General features: G+C 44.1%; 1 protein-coding gene across 2 annotated transcripts in view; it reads right to left on the bottom strand.

The window, feature by feature from the left end:
- The window catches only part of VWC2 (von Willebrand factor C domain containing 2), a 1,274,203-nt gene extending 1,267,003 nt beyond the window's left edge, over positions 1–7,200 (bottom strand). The window contains exon 1 of one of the 2 annotated variants that reach the window (XM_069730395.1): positions 6,319–7,200. The gene's annotated coding sequence lies outside the window, so the exon portion shown is untranslated. Of the gene's footprint in view, positions 1–6,168 lie in introns of both variants that reach the window. The other variant, XM_069730396.1, reaches the window with a different exon arrangement.
- Between the last annotated feature and the right edge of the window lie 12,113 nt (positions 7,201–19,313).

Below are 19,313 nucleotides of genomic sequence, written 5' to 3'. Positions count from 1 at the left end.
TCAGAGAACCTCCAAAAGCAGATGAGTGGAAGCATGTGACCAAAAGAAGCAAGAAGACCATGGAGAAATCACCAACCACACAACTGAAGAACCGATATCAAATCTTTGTAGAGGATGAAGATGGCACACCTAAGGATGAAGCAATACCAGCAAGCAAAAAAGAAAAGGGCACACAGTAACAAGTGACAGCAAATAGTACAGCCAAGAAGCAACGAAGAGTGGTGGTGGTGGGAGACTCACTACTGAGAAGCACAGAAGCAGCCATCTGCAGACCGGACATAACTGCAAGAGAAGTATGCTGCCTTCCAGGTGCGATGATCAAGGATGTGACTGATAGGATACCAAAGCTCTTCAACTCCAAGGACGACCACCCATTTCTTCTGATACATGTTGGCACCAATGACACGGCAAGGAAGGACCTACCGACAATCTGCAAAGACTTTGAAGAGTTGGGGAAGAAAGTAAAGGAACTGGATGCACAGGTAGTTTTTTCTTCTATCCTTCCAGTAGACGGGCATGGCACCAGGAGATGGAACAGGATCCTTGATGCAAACAACTGGCTAAGACGATGGTGCAGACAACAAGGATTCGGATTCCTGGACCACGGTGTGAATTACTTGTACGATGGACTCCTCGCCAGAGACGGACTACACCTCAACAAACCTGGGAAACACACATTCGCCAGAAGACTCGCTACACTCATCAGGAGGGCGTTAAACTAGAAGAAGAGGGGACGGGAAGAAAAACATTAGACTTGAACAAAGAAGATCCAGGAAAACATACTCAGAAGGGAGGTAAGAACATTTCTAAAACAATCCACAGCGAGGAGATTGGAACAAAACAAAATCCTCTAAACTGCATGCTCACAAACGCCAGAAGCCTGACAAACAAGATGGAAGAACTAGAAGCAGAAATATCTACAGGTAACTTTGACATAGTGGGAATAACCGAGACATGGTTAGATGAAAGCTATGACTGGGCAGTTAACTTACAGGGTTACAGTCTGTTTAGAAAGGATCGTAAAAATCGGAGAGGAGGAGGGGTTTGTCTCTATGTAAAGTCTTGTCTAAAGTCCACTTTAAGGGAGGATATTAGCGAAGGAAATGAGGATGTCGAGTCCATATGGGTCGAAATTCATGGAGGGAAAAATGGTAACAAAATTCTCATTGGGGTCTGTTACAAACCCCCAAATATAACAGAAACCATGGAAAGTCTACTTCTAAAGCAGATAGATGAAGCTGCAACCCATAATGAGGCCCTGGTTATGGGGGACTTTAACTACCCGGATATTAACTGGGAAACAGAAACCTGTGAAACCCATAAAGGCAACAGGTTTCTGCTAATAACCAAGAAAAATTATCTTTCACAATTGGTGCAGAATCCAACCAGAGGAGCAGCACTTTTAGACCTAATACTATCTAATAGACCTGACAGAATAACAAATCTGCAGGTGGTCGGGCATCTTGGAAATAGCGACCACAATATTGTACAGTTTCACCTGTCTTTCACTAGGGGGACTTGTCAGGGAGTCACAAAAACACTAAACTTTAGGAAGGCAAAGTTTGACCAGCTTAGAGATGCCCTTAATCTGGTAGACTGGGACAATATCCTCAGAAATAAGAATACAGATAATAAATGGTAAATGTTTAAGAACATCCTAAATAGGCAGTGTAAGCGGTTTATACCTTGTGGGAATAAAAGGACTAGAAATAGGAAAAACCCAATGTGGCTAAACAAAAAAGTAAGACAGGCAATTAACAGTAAAAAGAAAGCATTTGCACTACTAAAGCAGGATGGCACCATTGAAGCTCTAAAAAACTATAGGGAGAAAAATACTTTATCTAAAAAACTAATTAAAGCTGCCAAAAAGGAAACAGAGAAGCACATTGCTAAGGAGAGTAAAACTAATCCCAAACTGTTCTTCAACTATATCAATAGTAAAGGAATAAAAACTGAAAATGTAGGCCCCTTAAAAAATAGTGAGGAAAGAATGGTTGTAGATGACGAGGAAAAAGCTAACATATTAAACACCTTCTTCTCCACGGTATTCACGGTGGAAAATGAAATGCTAGGTGAAATCCCAAGAAACAATGAAAACCCTATATTAAGGGTCACCAATCTAACCCAAGAAGAGGTGCGAAACCGGCTAAATAAGATTAAAATAGATAAATCTCCAGGTCCGGATGGCATACACCCACGAGTACTAAGAGAACTAAGTAATGTAATAGATAAACCATTATTTCTTATTTTTAGGGACTCTATAGCGACGGGGTCTGTTCCGCAGGATTGGCGCATAGCAAATGTGGTGCCAATATTCAAAAAGGGCTCTAAAAGTGAACCTGGAAATTATAGGCCAGTAAGTCTAACCTCTATTGTTGGTAAAATATTTGAAGGGTTTCTGAGGGATGTTATTCTGGATTATCTCAATGAGAATAACTGTTTAACTCCATATCAGCATGGGTTTATGAGAAATCGCTCCTGTCAAACCAATCTAATCAGTTTTTTTGAAGATGTAAGCTATAGGCTGGACCACGGTGAGTCATTGGACGTGGTATATCTCGATTTTTCCAAAGCGTTTGATACCGTGCCGCACAAGAGGTTGGTACGCAAAATGAGAATGCTTGGTCTGGGGGAAATTGTGTGTAAATGGGTTAGTAACTGGCTTAGTGATAGAAAGCAGAGGGTGGTTATAAATGGTATAGTCTCTAACTGGGTCGCTGTGACCAATGGGGTACCGCAGGGGTCAGTATTGGGACCTGTTCTCTTCAACATATTCATTAATGATCTGGTAGAAGGTTTACACAGTAAAATATCGATATTTGCAGATGATACAAAACTATGTAAAGCAGTTAATACAAGAGAAGATAGTATTCTGCTACAGATGGATCTGGATAAGTTGGAAACTTGGGCTGAAAGGTGGCAGATGAGGTTTAACAATGATAAATGTAAGGTTATACACATGGGAAGAAGGAATCAATGTCACCATTACACACTGAATGGGAAACCACTGGGTAAATCTGACAGGGAGAAGGACTTGGGGATCCTAGTTAATGATAAACTTACCTGGAGCAGCCAGTGCCAGGCAGCAGCTGCCAAGGCAAACAGGATCATGGGGTGCATTAAAAGAGGTCTGGATACACATGATGAGAGCATTATACTGCCTCTGTACAAATCCCTAGTTAGACCGCACATGGAGTACTGTGTCCAGTTCTGGGCACTGGTGCTCAGGAAGGATATAATGGAACTAGAGAGAGTACAAAGGAGGGCAACAAAATTAATAAAGGGGATGGGAGAACTACAATACCCAGATAGATTAGCGAAATTAGGATTATTTAGTCTAGAAAAAAGATGACTGAGGGGCGATCTAATAACCATGTATAAGTATATAAGGGGACAATACAAATATCTCGCTGAGGATCTGTTTATACCAAGGAAGGTGACGGGCACAAGGGGGCATTCTTTGCGTCTGGAGGAGAGAAGGTTTTTCCACCAACATAGAAGAGGATTCTTTACTGTTAGGGCAGTGAGAATCTGGAATTGCTTGCCTGAGGAGGTGGTGATGGCGAACTCAGTCGAGGGGTTCAAGAGAGGCCTGGATGTCTTCCTGGAGCAGAACAATATTGTATCATACAATTAGGTTCTGTAGAAGGACGTAGATCTGGGGATTTATTATGATGGAATATAGGCTGAACTGGATGGACAAATGTCTTTTTTCGGCCTTACTAACTATGTTACTATGTATGTTACTATGTAATGTTGTTTTGTTCTATAATTATGTACTGAAAGTGATAGTTCTAAGGTTGTATTCTTATTGTTCCTATACTAATGGTGATTCTGATGATCTATTCATGTGTGGATTTCTGTTCTGGTGTTGCATTCATGTGTTGTTATTGGTTCTGGTACATTACATGTTGCAATACATAACTTGTCAGACAGAGTTCTCCAGAGCAATGCTAACAATGTAGTGTGCCATCTGACAATTTAAGGAATAGTACATCTGTATGTATATTAGGAGCATTAAACCTTTGCACTTGATGGGAGACAAAAAGATGAGAGTCCTACCTTAGTGTGCTGCTAAATAAATGTAGATTTAGTAATCTCGTGAAATAATTACATATTACCAGCATTATCATCAGTACTCAAAAAGGTAGTCTTTTCTATCCTATGAACCGCATTCATTTTTTCTACTATTTCATTTTTCCACTTCCGCTCCTCTATTCTTAACATTTTGTTTCCTAGCATGAGTTTATTTTAGTTGCCAAAAGATTTGGCTGGTTACATAGTTGGTCTACTATCCCCACTTGGTGAATTAATACGTTTTGCTCCATTTTATATCTCAGTTGTTACACATTAATATACTTTGAAAACTAAAAGTATTTAGAGCTGAAAGTGCACCGAATAGGAAAAATAGATTTGCTTGATTGGTCTTGTTGCTAGCTGTTCCCTAAAATGTGTGTTTTATGTCACAATAAAAATAACATTTATTATTAGTACACATAAGCACAGAGGGATTTTTAATGGTTTTGCAACAGTTTTCTGTCATTAAAAATTCACATTTTTTGAGCAAACATACTTTACTTTTTACGCTGCCGTTGCTACTTTTGAAATCCGTGCATGTTTACCTATGCAAATTCAATTTTTCTAGATTTTGACAGATTTATGAAGTTTTTTCCATCTCCAAAAAAAGTCTCAAACTCATTCCAGTAAGAAGTCGGTGTAAAAGTGGCGTAGCATTTTTACAAAGAGGTGTATACCATATTAAAATGTGCCATATTAAAAATCACATGCTACAATGATTAATTTGGTGAAGATAAAAGGTAATGCAAACATAAGCAAAACTTCAAAAATATCTGTCCTGATAAATTCCCCTTACACTGTATTTGACAAGCAAAATGTGCTTGAATAATTTGTGACATTTCTATGTTTAGGTGCTACACACTTTCTACTACTTTGTACTTATATTTTGCAACAAGCAAACATTGGACTTCAGTATTGCTAAAGTCCGTGGCAGTTTTGCTAACACTGTCCATTAGATATCAGATATTTCATGCTCTAGTATCTGAAAATAAGACTTTAGTCAATTTAGAATTATTACAAATTTGCACTCTTCTGATCTTGAAGCATACAAGGCCTTTTGTTTTGTGCAAAAAGAGCACAAATATATACGATCTTTATACTAGCTGGGTGGTTTTTAGCATCATGGACAAGTCATGTATTTCCTATGACAGATGGCACAATCTTGTGAAATATCAATCCTATCTATGATTATAATAATGTCATTAAAATCTCAATACATATGATATCAAACAATATGATACAGTGACACAATTCTCTAAACACATGAAATAACCTGTAAATCAGAACAAATCACCTGAGCAGATGTATCTTGAAACATTGTGACAATCTGTTCCATGCATTTTAAACATTCAGTGTGTTGAGGCAATTTTGTATTTGTCTGCAGCAGTAATCCACATGAAAGAGATTATTTGATGAGCAGCTTGTTTGGTTCCTTTACCTTTCTGTCTCAACATGGCAAAAGGCTATCAATTACCCTTTCCAGTGTCAGAGTACAAATCAATGTAGTGTCTGTGATATGGCAGGTGGTAAATATCGCGGCCTCATACTTAATGGAAGCCTCTGATGGATGCTTCACAGTCAACAAGTGTCACAGATCTTTCTGAAATTACCTTTATGGGGAAGAATCTAGGTTTCCCCTATTTAGGATGGATTCTTATAACATAAATACTACACAAGGAAACAAGTAAATACAACATCTGATCAGATCAGACTAGATTAGTGTCTGCTATCTACCAATAACAAAGCTCGGGGGTAAATATTGCTGCATATTTCCAATGAAAGCCTAAAACAGAGTAGGGGAAGAAGTCTACCTAGTTTTTGAGAGCTAACATTCCTACTTGTCCAGAATAAATCTACAGTAGCCATGTATGGTGGAGGAAGTGAGGCTTGCTGCTCTCTGCATCCTGCTAGCAATTCTCTGCTGTTACATCCATTAGGTTTTGTACCAGGGCATGTAGCTGAGATGTGACCAACCTGTTGTACTTAGGACAGTATCTACAAGCTACAGTGCATCATTCACCCTACATCACACTGAATGATGAGGATGACAAATGAAGCCTGGGATCCCCCACAACCTCTTTAATTACTAACCAGTATTAATAATGTAGCTCCCAGCTCTGCTAATACACGTGGGTCTTGCTGTGGGTGTGATCAATATGAATTCGGAAATTAAACTTCTCGTCTGGTTTATCAGTGACAGCTTAGGGGAAAGGGAAACTTTCTGAGGTCATCCTTCCTCACCATCACAAGATGAGATCCTTATCACAGATAACAAGACTGGAATATCCTCTCAAGCTGCAGCTGTAGATGCCATCTTCTTCATGAGTGTAGGTAACCCCAAGAACCCAAGTGCCATTATGTCTTTGTGTAGAATGGTCATCAGATTCTTATCACAGGCAGCATCACCATTATCTCTGGGTCAATCAGGAAATCCGGCCTGATCGCTGCATACTTGGCTTGGCTTGCAGTAACCCATGATCTGGGGTGTCTTTTCCTGGGATAAAACAGGAGCTTAATATTCTTTTAATTCAGAGGTTTAGCTTTCTGGATGCCAGGAAGAATCAATGACCTGAGATGTAGAGTCCAGTGACTAAAAGAGATGCAGGTTGTGGCTGGCACTGCCAGACAGGCTGCTGAGATCTCGGCTTCCAGCTCACTTCATTCTGCAGAAGAAAAAATGATGTTGCTGGTATTTTCCTTGTTGAATAAATCTTCCTCCTGTATCTGCTGGAACATGAACTGGGAAGAATATGAGTGGCTTCAGTACTGTCCTTTAAGACATCTGACAGAATGAATTACAATTGAGAAATGCAGGCAAGGAAAGTGTTTTGCATGTCATTGAAATGCATGAGCACAAGTGAATGTATGCAGGGAGCAGCACATAACATCTATCTGTCTCTATTGAACTCTTGAATGTGGAGCCCTGGCTGGGGAAGAATCAGGAGGAGGGGACAGGGAGGTGCTGCCAGGGGATTCTCTCTGCCTGTGCATACAATAAGTCAGTGGATATGGGCTCTTCAAGGGATTATCAAAGCCTTTTCCAATCTCAAGTTGTCTGAAAGCTTAGAGGCCAGGAGGAAAGGCTGCTGCTGCTAATAGGCACCATAGCTTGACCATTGCTGCACATGCATTCAGGCTTTCCTGTCTATTCCCCTATTCAGACAATGTTACCTCCTTGTCACTAGCTGCACGTCACACTTCATTCACAAAGGCATCCATATCAACTAGGAGTTGTACACTTTCATTAAGCAGCCATGTCCTTGTATTTTGCCATTTTTATTATGTGTAATATTGTTTATTATATATTCCATATAGCATTTATTGTAGAGAATATCTACAAAAAAAAACATAAAGCGTACATAAGGTAGTACATATACTGTAGATTCTTATCATGCCATTGTATACTAAGCAGTGTACCTGTGAAAAAGATGTTTTTATGTTATTTTTTACGTAAGTCTAAGTCCATATTTTCCTCTGCACTTTATTTACGTGATTCCATTTAGTGGAGCAGAAAAAAAGAATCCAAGTGTAAAATGGATAGCAGTGCTAATGCAAAAAGAGGCAGAGGTTTCCCAATGATTATTATAGGGGCTATCTGGTATCCAGTTTGTGGCAGTTTTTGGAATGGAATAAAAAATTCTACAAGCTACACTTCTATAAACTAACACAGAACAGAACCCAGACTGACCCCATAATATATATATATATAACTATTGGGGTACCACTGCTTCTGTTGGCATACGTATTTGAGCCTGTGAATTCCTTTTGTTTTTTCATCTAAATGAAACAAACAAGTGGAATATGCAACAGGAATTGTTAATGTAACCTTATTTTTAAAGCAATTTGAGTTTCAGAATTTATATAATTATAAAAAAACTACATAGTGGCCCGATTCTAACGCATCGGGTATTCTAGAATATGTATGTATGTATGTATGTATGTATGTATGTATGTATGCATATAGCAGCCACATAGTATATAGCACAGGCCACGACATATTCTAGAATACCCAATGTGTTAATACAGGTCACGCAGTATATAACAGTGGCCACGCAGTATATAACACAGCCCAAACAATATATAACATTGCCCACGTAGTATATAACACTGCCCACATAGTATATAACATTGCCCACGTAGTATATAACATTGCCCACGTAGTATATAGCAGCCACGCAGTATATAACAAAGCCCAAACAGTATATTACACAGCCCAAACAGTATATAACACAGCCCAAACAGTATATAACACAGCGCACACAGTATATAACACAGCGCACACAGTATATAACTGTTATGATCTGGTGACCTTGGAGCCACATGAAACTTTCTCTGGAGTAGGTGGTAACTGTACTGACCGCAAATCCTGATCTTAACACCGCAACTAGAAGTAGCCGTGGGGTGTACCTAACAAACCCTAGACACCTCGTCACAGCCGGAGGACTAAATACCCCTAAAGATGGAAATAGGAATTCTACCTTGCCTCAGAGCAGAACCCCAAAGGATAGGCAGCCCCCCACAAATATTGGCTGTGAGTAGGAGAGGAAAGACACACACAGGCAGAAAATAGGATTTAGCACAAGAGGCCACTCTAGCTAAAATAGGAAAGGATAGGACAGAGTACTGTGCGGTCAGTATTAAAACCCTTCCAAAAATATCCACAGCAGATTATACAAAAATTCCTCCATTTAACTAAAGACGTGGAACGTATATCTGCAACTCCAGAGAATCCTACACTCAGAGCAGGAATACAATAAAAAAACAAGCACACAACATATGTGCCATAGAAAAAGAAACAGACACTTATCTTTACTGAATTGGCAGCTAAGCAGGAGAAGCCAGACAAAGGTCCAACACCTTCCAAGAAACATTGACAACTGGCAAGGACTAATGAGTCCTGCAAACCTAAATATCCCAGTCAGAATTGCAATCAGCAGATATACCTGTCCAGGACTGCAGCCCAGGGACAACTGCATTACCACCTACAACCACCGGAGGGAGCCCAAAAGCAACAGTACCCCCCCCCTTTGAGGAGGGGTCACCGAACCCTCACCAGAGCCCCCAGGCCGATCAGGATGAGCCAGATGAAAGGCACGAACCAAATCAGCGGCATGGACATCAGAGGCAAAAACCCAAAAATTATCCTCCTGGCCATAACCCTTCCATTTGACAAGGTACTGAAGCTTCCGCCTCGAAAAACGGGAATCCAAAATCTTCTCAACAACATATTCCAACTCCCCATCAACCAACACAGGGGCCGGAGGATCAACAGAGGGAACAACGGGCTCCACATATTTCCGCAATAAAGATCTATGGAAGACATTATGGATAGCAAAAGAGGCCGGAAGTGCCAGTCGAAAAGGCACCGGATTAATAATCTCAGAAATCCTATAAGGACCAATAAACTGAGGCTTAAACTTAGGAGACGAAACCTTCATAGGAACATGATGGGAAGACAAGCAGACCAGATCCCCAACCCGAAGCCGGGAACCAACACACCGACGACGGTTAGCAAAACGTTGAGCCTCCTCCTGAGACAACACCAAATTGTCCACCACATGAGCCCAAATCTGCTGCAACCTGTCAACCACAGAATCCACACCAGGACAGTCAGAAGGCTCAACCTGCCCAGGAGAAAAACGAGGATGAAAACCAAAATTACAAAAGAAAGGCGAAACCAAAGTAGGCGAACTAGCCCGATTATTAAGGGCAAACTCGGCCAATGGCAAGAAAGCCACCCAATCATCCTGATCAGCAGACACAAAGCATCTCAAATAAGTCTCCAAAGTCTGATTAGTTCGCTCGGTCTGACCATTTGTTGGAGGATGAAACACAGAAGAAAAAGACAAATCAATGCCCAGCCTAGCACAAAAGGTCCGACAAAACCTAGAAACAAACTGGGAACCTCTGTCAGACACAATATTTTCCGGAATACCATGCAAACGGACCACATGCTGAAAGAACAACGGAACCAAATCCGAAGAGGAAGGCAATTTAGGCAAAGGCACCAAATGAACCATCTTAGAGAACCGGTCACAAACAACCCAGATAACCGACATCCTCTGGGAAACCGGAAGATCAGAAATAAAATCCATAGAAATTTGCGTCCAGGGCCTCTCAGGGACTGGCAATGGCAAAAGCAACCCACTAGCACGGAAACAACAAGGCTTGGCCCGCGCACAAGTCCCACAGGACTGCACAATAGAACGCACATCACGCGACAAAGAAGGCCACCAAAAGGACCTACCAACCAAGTTTCTGGTAACAAAAATGCCAGGATGACCAGCCAACATGGAACAGTGAACCTCAGAAATCACTCTGCTAGTCCATCTGTCAGGAACAAACAGTTTCACCACAGGACAGCGGTCAGGTTTGTCAGCCTGAAATTCCTGAAGAACCCGTCGTAAATCAGGGGAAATGGCAGAAAGGACCACCCCTTCTTTCAAAATACCGACCGGTTCTAAGACCTCAGGAGAATCAGGCAAAAAACTCCTAGAGAGGGCATCAGCCTTAATGTTCTTAGAACCCGGAAGGTACGAGACCACGAAATCAAAATGGAAAAAAAAACAAGGACCATCAAGCCTGTCTAGGATTCAGCCGTTTGGCAGACTCGAGGTAAATAAAATTCTTATGATCGGTCAAGACCACAATACGGTGCTTGGCTCCCTCAAGCCAATGTCGCCACTCTTCAAACGCCCACTTCAAAGCCAACAACTCCCGATTGCTGACATCATAAATGCATTCAGCAGGCGAAAACTTACGGGAAAAGAAGGCACACTGTTTTATTAAGGAACCAACAGGATCCCTCTGAGACAAAACAGCCCCTGCCCCAATCTCAGAAGCGTCAACCTCAACCTGAAACGGAAGAGAAACATCCGGTTGGTGCAACACTGGAGCAGAAGTAAATCGACGTTTAAGCTCCTGAAAGGCAGAGACAGCCGCAGAGGACCAATTTGCCACATCAGCACCTTTCTTCGTCAAATCGGTCAATGGTTTAACCACGCTGGAAAAATTAGCAATGAAACGGCGATAAAAATGTGCAAAACCCCAAAATTTCTGAAGGCTCTTCACGGATGTGGGCTGAATCCAATCATGAATGGCCTGAACCTTAACCGGATCCATGTCTATAGACGAGGGAGAAAAAATGAAGCCCAAAAAAGAAACCTTCTGCACCCCAAAGAGACACTTAGACCCTTTCACAAACAGGGCATTGTCACCAAGAATCTGAAATACCATCCTGACCTGTTCCACATGAGACTCCCAATCATCGGAAAAAATCAAAATATCGTCCAAATATACAATCAAGAACTTGTCAATATAAGTCCGGAAGATATCATGCATGAAGGACTGAAAAACAGATGGAGCATTAGTGAGCCCGAATGGCATCAAAAGGTATTCAAAATGGCCTTCGGGCGTGTTAAACGCAGTTTTCCATTCATCACCCTGCTTAATACGAACAAGATTATATGCCCCTCGAAGGTCAATCTTAGTAAACCAACTAGCTCCCTTAATCCTAGCAAACAAATCGGTAAGCAAAGGTAAAGGGTATTGAAACTTGACCGTGATTTTATTCAAGAGGCGATAATCAATACAGGGTCTCAAGGAGCCATCTTTTTTAGCAACAAAAAAGAACCCTGCTCCCAATGGTGAAGAAGATGGCCGAATATGCCCTTTCTCCAAAGACTCCTTAATATAGCTCCGCATGGCGGTATGTTCAGGCACAGACAGGTTGAAAAGTCGACCCTTAGGAAACTTACAGCCTGGAATCAAGTCAATAGCACAATCGCAGTCCCTGTGCGGTGGAAGGAAACTGGACTTGGGCTCATCGAATTCATCCTGAAAATCCGACAAAAACTCTGGAGTTTCAGAAGAGGAAGAAGAGGAGATTGACATCAAAGGAACATCATTATGAACCCCCTGACAACCCCAACTAATCACAGACATGGACTTCCAATCCAACACAGGATTATGTACCTGCAACCATGGAAAACCCAGCACAATAGCATCGACAATCTTCCTGATGGGCTGGCGCCATGCGCATGGTCACCTGTGTCCAAAACTGGGGCTTATTTTTAGCCAAGGGTGTAGCATCAATGCCCCTAAAAGGAATAGGGTTCTGCAAAGGCTGCAAGGGAAAACCACAACGCCTGGCAAACTCAAAGTCCATTAAGTTCAAGGCGGCGCCTGAACCCACAAACGCCATGACAGAAAATGATGACAATGAGCAGATCAAGGACACAGATAACAGAAATTTAGGTTGTACAGTACTGATGTTAAATGAACTAGCGAACCTCTTTGTCCGCTTAGGGCAGACTGAAATGACATGAGAAGCATCGCCACAATAGTAACACAACCTATTCTGACGTCTGAATCCTTGTCGTTCCGTTCTAGACAGAATCCTATCACACTGCATTGGCTCAGGAATCTGCTCTGAGGACAACGCCACAGCTCGCACAGTTCTGCGCTCCCGCAAGCGCCGGTCAATCTGAATGGCCAGAGACATAGAATCACTCAGACCGGAAGGCGTGGGAAACCCCACCATAACATCTTTAACGGATTCAGAATGACCCTTTCTGAAAATTGCCGCCAAAGCATCATTATTCCATTTAGTCAACACAGACCGTTTTCTGAATTTCTGACAATACAATTCTGCCGCCTCTTGACCCTGAGACAGGGCCAACAAGGTCTTCTCAGCTTGATCCACAGAATTAGGTTCATCATATAATAATCCTAAAGCCTGAAAAATGGAGTCTACATTAAGCAAAGCCGGATTCCCAGATTCCAGGGAAAACGCCCAATCCTGTGGATCGCCACACAGCAGGGAGATGACGATTTTAACCTGCTGAATGGAATCACCGGAGGATCGAGGTCTCAAAGCAAAAAACAGTTTACAGTTGTTTTTAAAACTCAAAAATTTGGACCTGTCACCAAAAAACAAATCAGGAGTAGGAATCTTCGGTTCTAAAACAGGAGTCTGAACAATATAATCAGAAATACCCTGTACCCTAGCAGCAAGCTGGTCTACACGAGAAGCTAATTCCTGAACATCCATGCTAGCACGAGACTCCTTAGCCACCCAGAGATAAAGAGGGAAGAGAAGACAAAACAGACTGAGGAAAAAAAATGACTCAACACTAGTGTTGAGCATTCCGATACCACAAGTATCGGGTATCGGCCGATACTTGCGGTATCGGAATTCCGATACCGAGATCCGATACTTTTGTGGTATCGGGTATCGGTGTCAGATCCATAGTGAGGTGTAAAATAAAGAATTAAAATAAAAAATATTGATATATTCACCTCTCCGGCGGCCCCTGGACATCACCGCGGGTAACCGGCAGGCTTCTTTGTTTAAAATGAGCGCGTTTAGGACCTGAGGAATGACGTCGCGGCTTCTGATTGGTCGCGTGCCGCCCATGTGACCACCACGCGACCAATCAGAAGCCGCGACGTCATTCCTCAGGTCCTAAATTCCTAGAATGAGCGCGTTTAGGACCTGAGGAATAACGTCGCGGCTTCTGATTGGTCGCGTGCCGCCCATGTGACCGCCACGCGACCAATCAGAAGCTGCGACGTCATTCTCAGGCACTAAACTCCTCATTCTAGGAATTTAGGACCTGAGGAATGACGTCGCGGCTTCTGATTGGTCGCGTGGCGGTCACATGGGCGGCAGGCGACCAATCAGAAGCCGCGACGTCATTCCTCAGGTCCTAAATGCGCGCATTTTAAACAAAGAAGCCTGCCGGTTACCCACGGTGATGTCCAGGGGCCGCCAGAGAGGCGAATATATCAATATTTTTTATTTTAATTCTTTATTTTACACATTAATATGGATCCCAGGGCCTGAAGGAGAGTTTCCTCTCCTTCAGACCCTGGGAACCATCATGATACCTTCCGATACTTGGTGTCCCATTGACTTGTATTGGTATCGGATATCGGTATCGACGATATCCGATACTTTTCGGGTATCGGCCGATACTATCCGATACCGATACTTTCAAGTATCGGACGGTATCGCTCAACACTACTCAACACCTTTCTTCCCGTCTTCTGAGATGCATTTAACTCATTGTTGGCCAGTTGTACTGTTATGATCCGGTGACCTTGGAGCCACATGAAACTTTCTCTGGAGTAGGTGGTAACTGTACTGACCGCAAATCCTGATCTTAACACCGCAACTAACCCTTCCAAAAATATCCACAACAGATTATACAAAAATTCCTCCATCTAACTAAAGACGTGGAACATATATCTGCAACTCCAGAGAATCCTACACTCAGAGCAGGAATACAATAAAAAAACAAGCACACAGCAAGTGTGCCATAGAAAAAGAAACAGACACTTATCTTTGCTGAATTGGCAGCTAAGCAGGAGAAGCCAGACAGAGGTCCAACACCTTCCAAGAAACATTGACAACTGGCAAGGACTAATGATTCCTGCAAACCTAAATACCCCAGTCAGAATTGCAATCAGCAGATACACCTGTCCAGGACTGCAGCCCAGGGACAACTGCATTACCACCTACAACCACCGGAGGGAGCCCAAAAGCAGAATTCACAACAATAACAGCCCACGCAGTATATAACATTGCTCACATAGTATATAACACTGCCCACATAGTATATAGCAGCCATGTAGTATATAACATTGCCCACGTAGTATATAACACTGCCCACGTAGTATATAGCAGCCATGTACAGTCATGGACAAAAAATTTGAGAATGAGACAAATATTAATTTTTCCAAAGTCTAGTGCTCATTTTTTCTAATGGCAATTTGCATATACTCCTGAATGTCAGAGTGATCAGCTTAACAGCAATTACTGTACTTGCAAAGTCAATATTTGCCCAGAAAATGAACTTTAACCCCCAAAACACATTTCAGCATCATTGCAGTCCTGGCTTACAAGGAGCAGCTAACATCGTTTTAGTGATTGATCCATTAACACAGGTGTGGGTGTTGAGGACAGGGCTGGCGTTCAGTCATGATTAAGTAAGAATGACATCACTGGACACTTTAAAAGGAGGCTGGTGCTTGGTATCATTGTTTCTCTTCAGTTAACCATGGTTATCTCTAAAGAAACACGTGCAGCCATCATTGCACTGCACAAAAATGGCCTAACAGGGAAGAGTATCGCAGCTACAAAGATTGCACCTCAGTCAACAATCTATCGCATCATCAAGAACTTCAAGGAGAGAGCTTCCATTGTTGTCAAAATGGCTGCAGGGCGCCCAAGAAAGACCAGCAAGCACCAGGACCGTATCTTAAAACTGTTTCAGCTGCGGGATCGGACTACCAGCAGTGCCAAGCTTGCTCAGGAATGGCAGCAAGCTGGTGTGAGTGCTTCTGCACGCACTGTGAGGCGGAGACTCTTTGAGCAAGGCCTGGTTTCAAGGAGGGCAGCAAAGAAGTCACTTCTCTCCAGAAAAAACATCAGGGACCGACTGCAAAAGGTACAGGGAGTGGACTGCTGAGGACAGGGGCAAAGTCATTTTCTCTGATGAATCCCGTTTTCGATTGTTTGGGACATCTGTAAAACAGCTTATTCGGAGAAGAGGTGAGCGCTACCACCAGTCTTGTCTCAAGCCAACTGTAAAGCATCCTGAAGCCATTCATGTGTGGGGTTGCTTCTCAGCCAAGGGAATCAGCTCACTCACAGTCTTGCCTAAAAACACAGCCATGAATAAAGAATGGTACCAGAATGTCCTCCAAGAGCAACTTCTCCCAACCGTCCAAGAGCAGTTTGGCGCCCAACAATGCCTTTTCCAACATGATGGAGCACCTTGCCATAAAGCAAAGGTGATAACTAAATGGCTCATGGAACAAAACATAGAGATTTTGGGTCCATGGCCTGGAAACTCCCCAGATCTTAATCCCATTGAGAACTTGTGGTCAATAGTGTTGAGCATTCCGATACCGCAAGTATCGGGTATCGGCCGATACTTGCGGTATCGGAATTCCGATACTGAGATCCGATACTTTTGTGGTATCGGGTATCGGTATCGGATCCATAGTGAGGTGTAAAATAAAGAATTAAAATAAAAAATATTGATATATTCACCTCTCCGCGTTTAGGACCTCATTCTAGGAATTTAGGACCTGAGGAATGACGTCGCGGCTTCTGATTGGTCACGTGGCGGTCACATGGGCGGCACGCGACCAATCAGAAGCCGCGACGTCATTCCTCAGGTCCTAAACGCGCGCATATTAAACAAAGAAGCCTGTCGGTTACCCGCGGTGATGTCCAGGGGCCGCCGGAGAGGTGAATATATCAATATTAGTGTTGAGCGATACCTTCCGATATCGGAAAGTATCGGTATCGGATAGGATCGGCCGATATTCAAAAAATATCGGATATCGCCGATACCGATACCCGATCCCAATGCAAGTCAATGGGACCAAAATATCGGAATTAAAATAAACCCTTTCTTGCCTTGTAGGTTCATTCTGCATGAAGGAAAACAACTAAGAATAATGCCGGATGTATTTGGGGAGGTGGCGGAGACATTAAAGTCATAGAGGTTTATCCCAATCAAATAGAATAGCATGTTTTTTGTTTTTTTTTAAGACGTTCGGAGTGACAAAGATATTGACTATGTAAATTTTTTTTTTATTTTGTCAGATATTGATGTTTCACTATTCCACGCCCTTCCCCTTCTTTTTTTTTACTTTTCCCACACTTTCATCTTCATCATCATCAGCATCTTTGACATCAAATTCTTCTTCACCTTATTCATCTTCTTCTTCATCCTTTACCTTTTTATTTTTTTTTAATACATTCTTCATATTCATTTTATTCAACTGTTATTATTCTTCCTATTCTACTTCTTCATCATATTCTCATTTGTGACAGGCATTCCCGTAGTTGTTATCTATAAAAGTTGGAAGATTACACCTTCCGTTCTGCCAGTCACAAAAGTTACATTTGTCCACGTTCAGTTTGGCCTGCAGCATCAGGCTTTATCCAGGGGCACCACGAGGAGGAACGGACTCACCCCCATACACTGCTTAGTCTTCTTCTGCATATAATTTAGATAATATCTTTTGCTCTGATATTAAGTCTTATGCTTAATGTTCTTCTGCTCTTTGTTCTGCAGCCTCTTGTTCTTCTGCTTCTCGGTCTTCCATGTCGTCGTCTCCAGGGTCGTCGTCTCCTGTGTCGTCATCTCCGCCGTCGTCGTCTCAGCCGTCGTCGTCTCCACCGTCGTCGTCTCCGCCGTCGTCGTCTCCGCCGTCGTCGTCGTCGTCGTCATCGGGGTGGTCTTCTGGGTCGTCGTCGTCGTCATCGGGGTGGTCTTCCGGGTAGTCGACTTTAGGGTCTTCAACTTGGAAATGTAGCAGAAGGTACAAGAAGGCTGAGAAAATGCCAAGAACCAGCTGATGGAACTGGAACTCGGATGGCTACCCGAAGGTTCAAGAGCCTATGGAACTACCGAGGACCAGCTGACGTTACTGGAACCCGGTTACTAAGCAGGAGGTACCGGTGCTAAAAAGCACTACCAAGGACCGCCTGACGTTGGCGGAACTCGGATACCCAGAAGGAGGCACCTAAGCCAAAGGCTCTGCCCGGAACCAGCTGACGGTACTGGAACCAGGATGGGGAGCAGAAGGTACAAGAGCAAAAGACACTGCCGAGAACCAGCTGTACTGGAACCAGGATGGGGAGCCGAAGGTACAAGTGCAAAAGACACTGCCGAGAACCAGCTGACGGTACTGGAACCCGGATGGGTAGCCGAAGGTCCAAGAGCCAATGGAACTACCGAGGTCCAGCTGACGTTACTGGAACCAGGTTACTAAGCAGGAGGTACCCGTGCCTGAAAGCACTACCAAGGACCACCTGACGTTGGTGGAACTTGGATACCCAGAAGGAGGCACCTAAGCCAAAGGCTCTGCTCGGAACCAGCTGACGGTACTGGAACCAGGATGGGGAGCAGAAGGTACAAGAGCAAAAGACACTGCCGAGAACCAGCTGACGGTGCTGGAACCAGGTGGTGGACCTGAAGGCCCACAGGAGAGGAGAGAACAGCTAGGCCGCGAGGCAGCCGCAGTTACCGAACCCCAACAGTCCTACAGGGGGAGCTGGGCCTACTGGCACTACAGAACCAGCCTTGACTACCAGTTCACGCAGCCCACATAGGAAGCTCCTAAACTGGAGGCACTCTGGAGTTGGCTAACCCGACAGCACCACGACGGGGCAAGCATAGGCGTCTCAGTGAGCTTGACACAACCCAGAAACAGCTGACGGTGCTGAAACCAGGCTTGGCACGAGGGAGTACCTGTGTCAAAAACACTGCCGAGAACCAGCTGGCGTTGCTGGAACCCAGATGCGTTGCCCCAGTGTGCAAGAGCCAATGGCACGACCGAGGACCAGCTGACGGTGCTGGAACCTGGTTACTAAGCTGTAGGTGCCCGCGCTTAAAAGCACTACCAAGGACCGCCTGACGTTGGCGGAACTCGGATACCCAGGAGGAGGCACCTAAGCCAAAGGCTCGGCCCGGAACCAGCTGACGGTGCTGGAACCAGGAGGTGGACCCGAAGGCCCACAGGAGAGGAGAGAACAGCTAGGCCGCGAGGCAGCCGCAGTTACCGAACCCCAACAGTCCTACAGGGGGAGCTGGGCCTACTGGCACTACAGAACCAGCCTTGACTACCAGTTCACGCAGCCCACATAGGAAGCTCCTAAACTGGAGGCACCCTGGAGTTGGCTAACCCGACAGCACCACGACGGGGCAAGCATAGGCGTCTCAGTGAGCTTGACACAACCCGGAAACAGCTGACGGTGCTGAAACCAGGCTTGGCACGAGGGAGTACCTGTGCCAAAAACACTGCCGAGAACCAGCTGGCGTTGCTGGAACCCAGATGCGTTGCCCCAGTGTGCAAGAGCCAATGGCACGACAGATGACCAGCTGACGGTGCTGGAACCCAGTTACTAAGCTGTAGGTGCCCGCGCTTAAAAGCACTACCAAGGACCGCCTGACGTTGGCGGAACTCGGATGCCCAGGGGGAGGCACCTAAGCCAAAGGCTCGGCCCGGAACCAGCTGACGGTGCTGGAACCAGGAGGTGGACCCGAAGGCCCACAGGAGAGGAGAGAACAGCTAAGCCGCGAGGCAGCCGCAGTTACCGAACCCCAACAGTCCTACAGGGGGAGCTGGGCCTACTGGCACTACAGAACCAGCCTTAACTACCAGTTCACGCAGCCCACATAGGAAGCTACTAAACTGGAGGCACCCTGGAG

This window comes from Ranitomeya imitator, chromosome 6 (assembly GCF_032444005.1).
Source record: "Ranitomeya imitator isolate aRanImi1 chromosome 6, aRanImi1.pri, whole genome shotgun sequence".
Classification (NCBI taxonomy): domain Eukaryota; kingdom Metazoa; phylum Chordata; class Amphibia; order Anura; family Dendrobatidae; genus Ranitomeya; species Ranitomeya imitator.
Note: the sequence above shows the minus strand (reverse complement) of the source record. Positions and strands in the feature narration are given on the sequence as shown.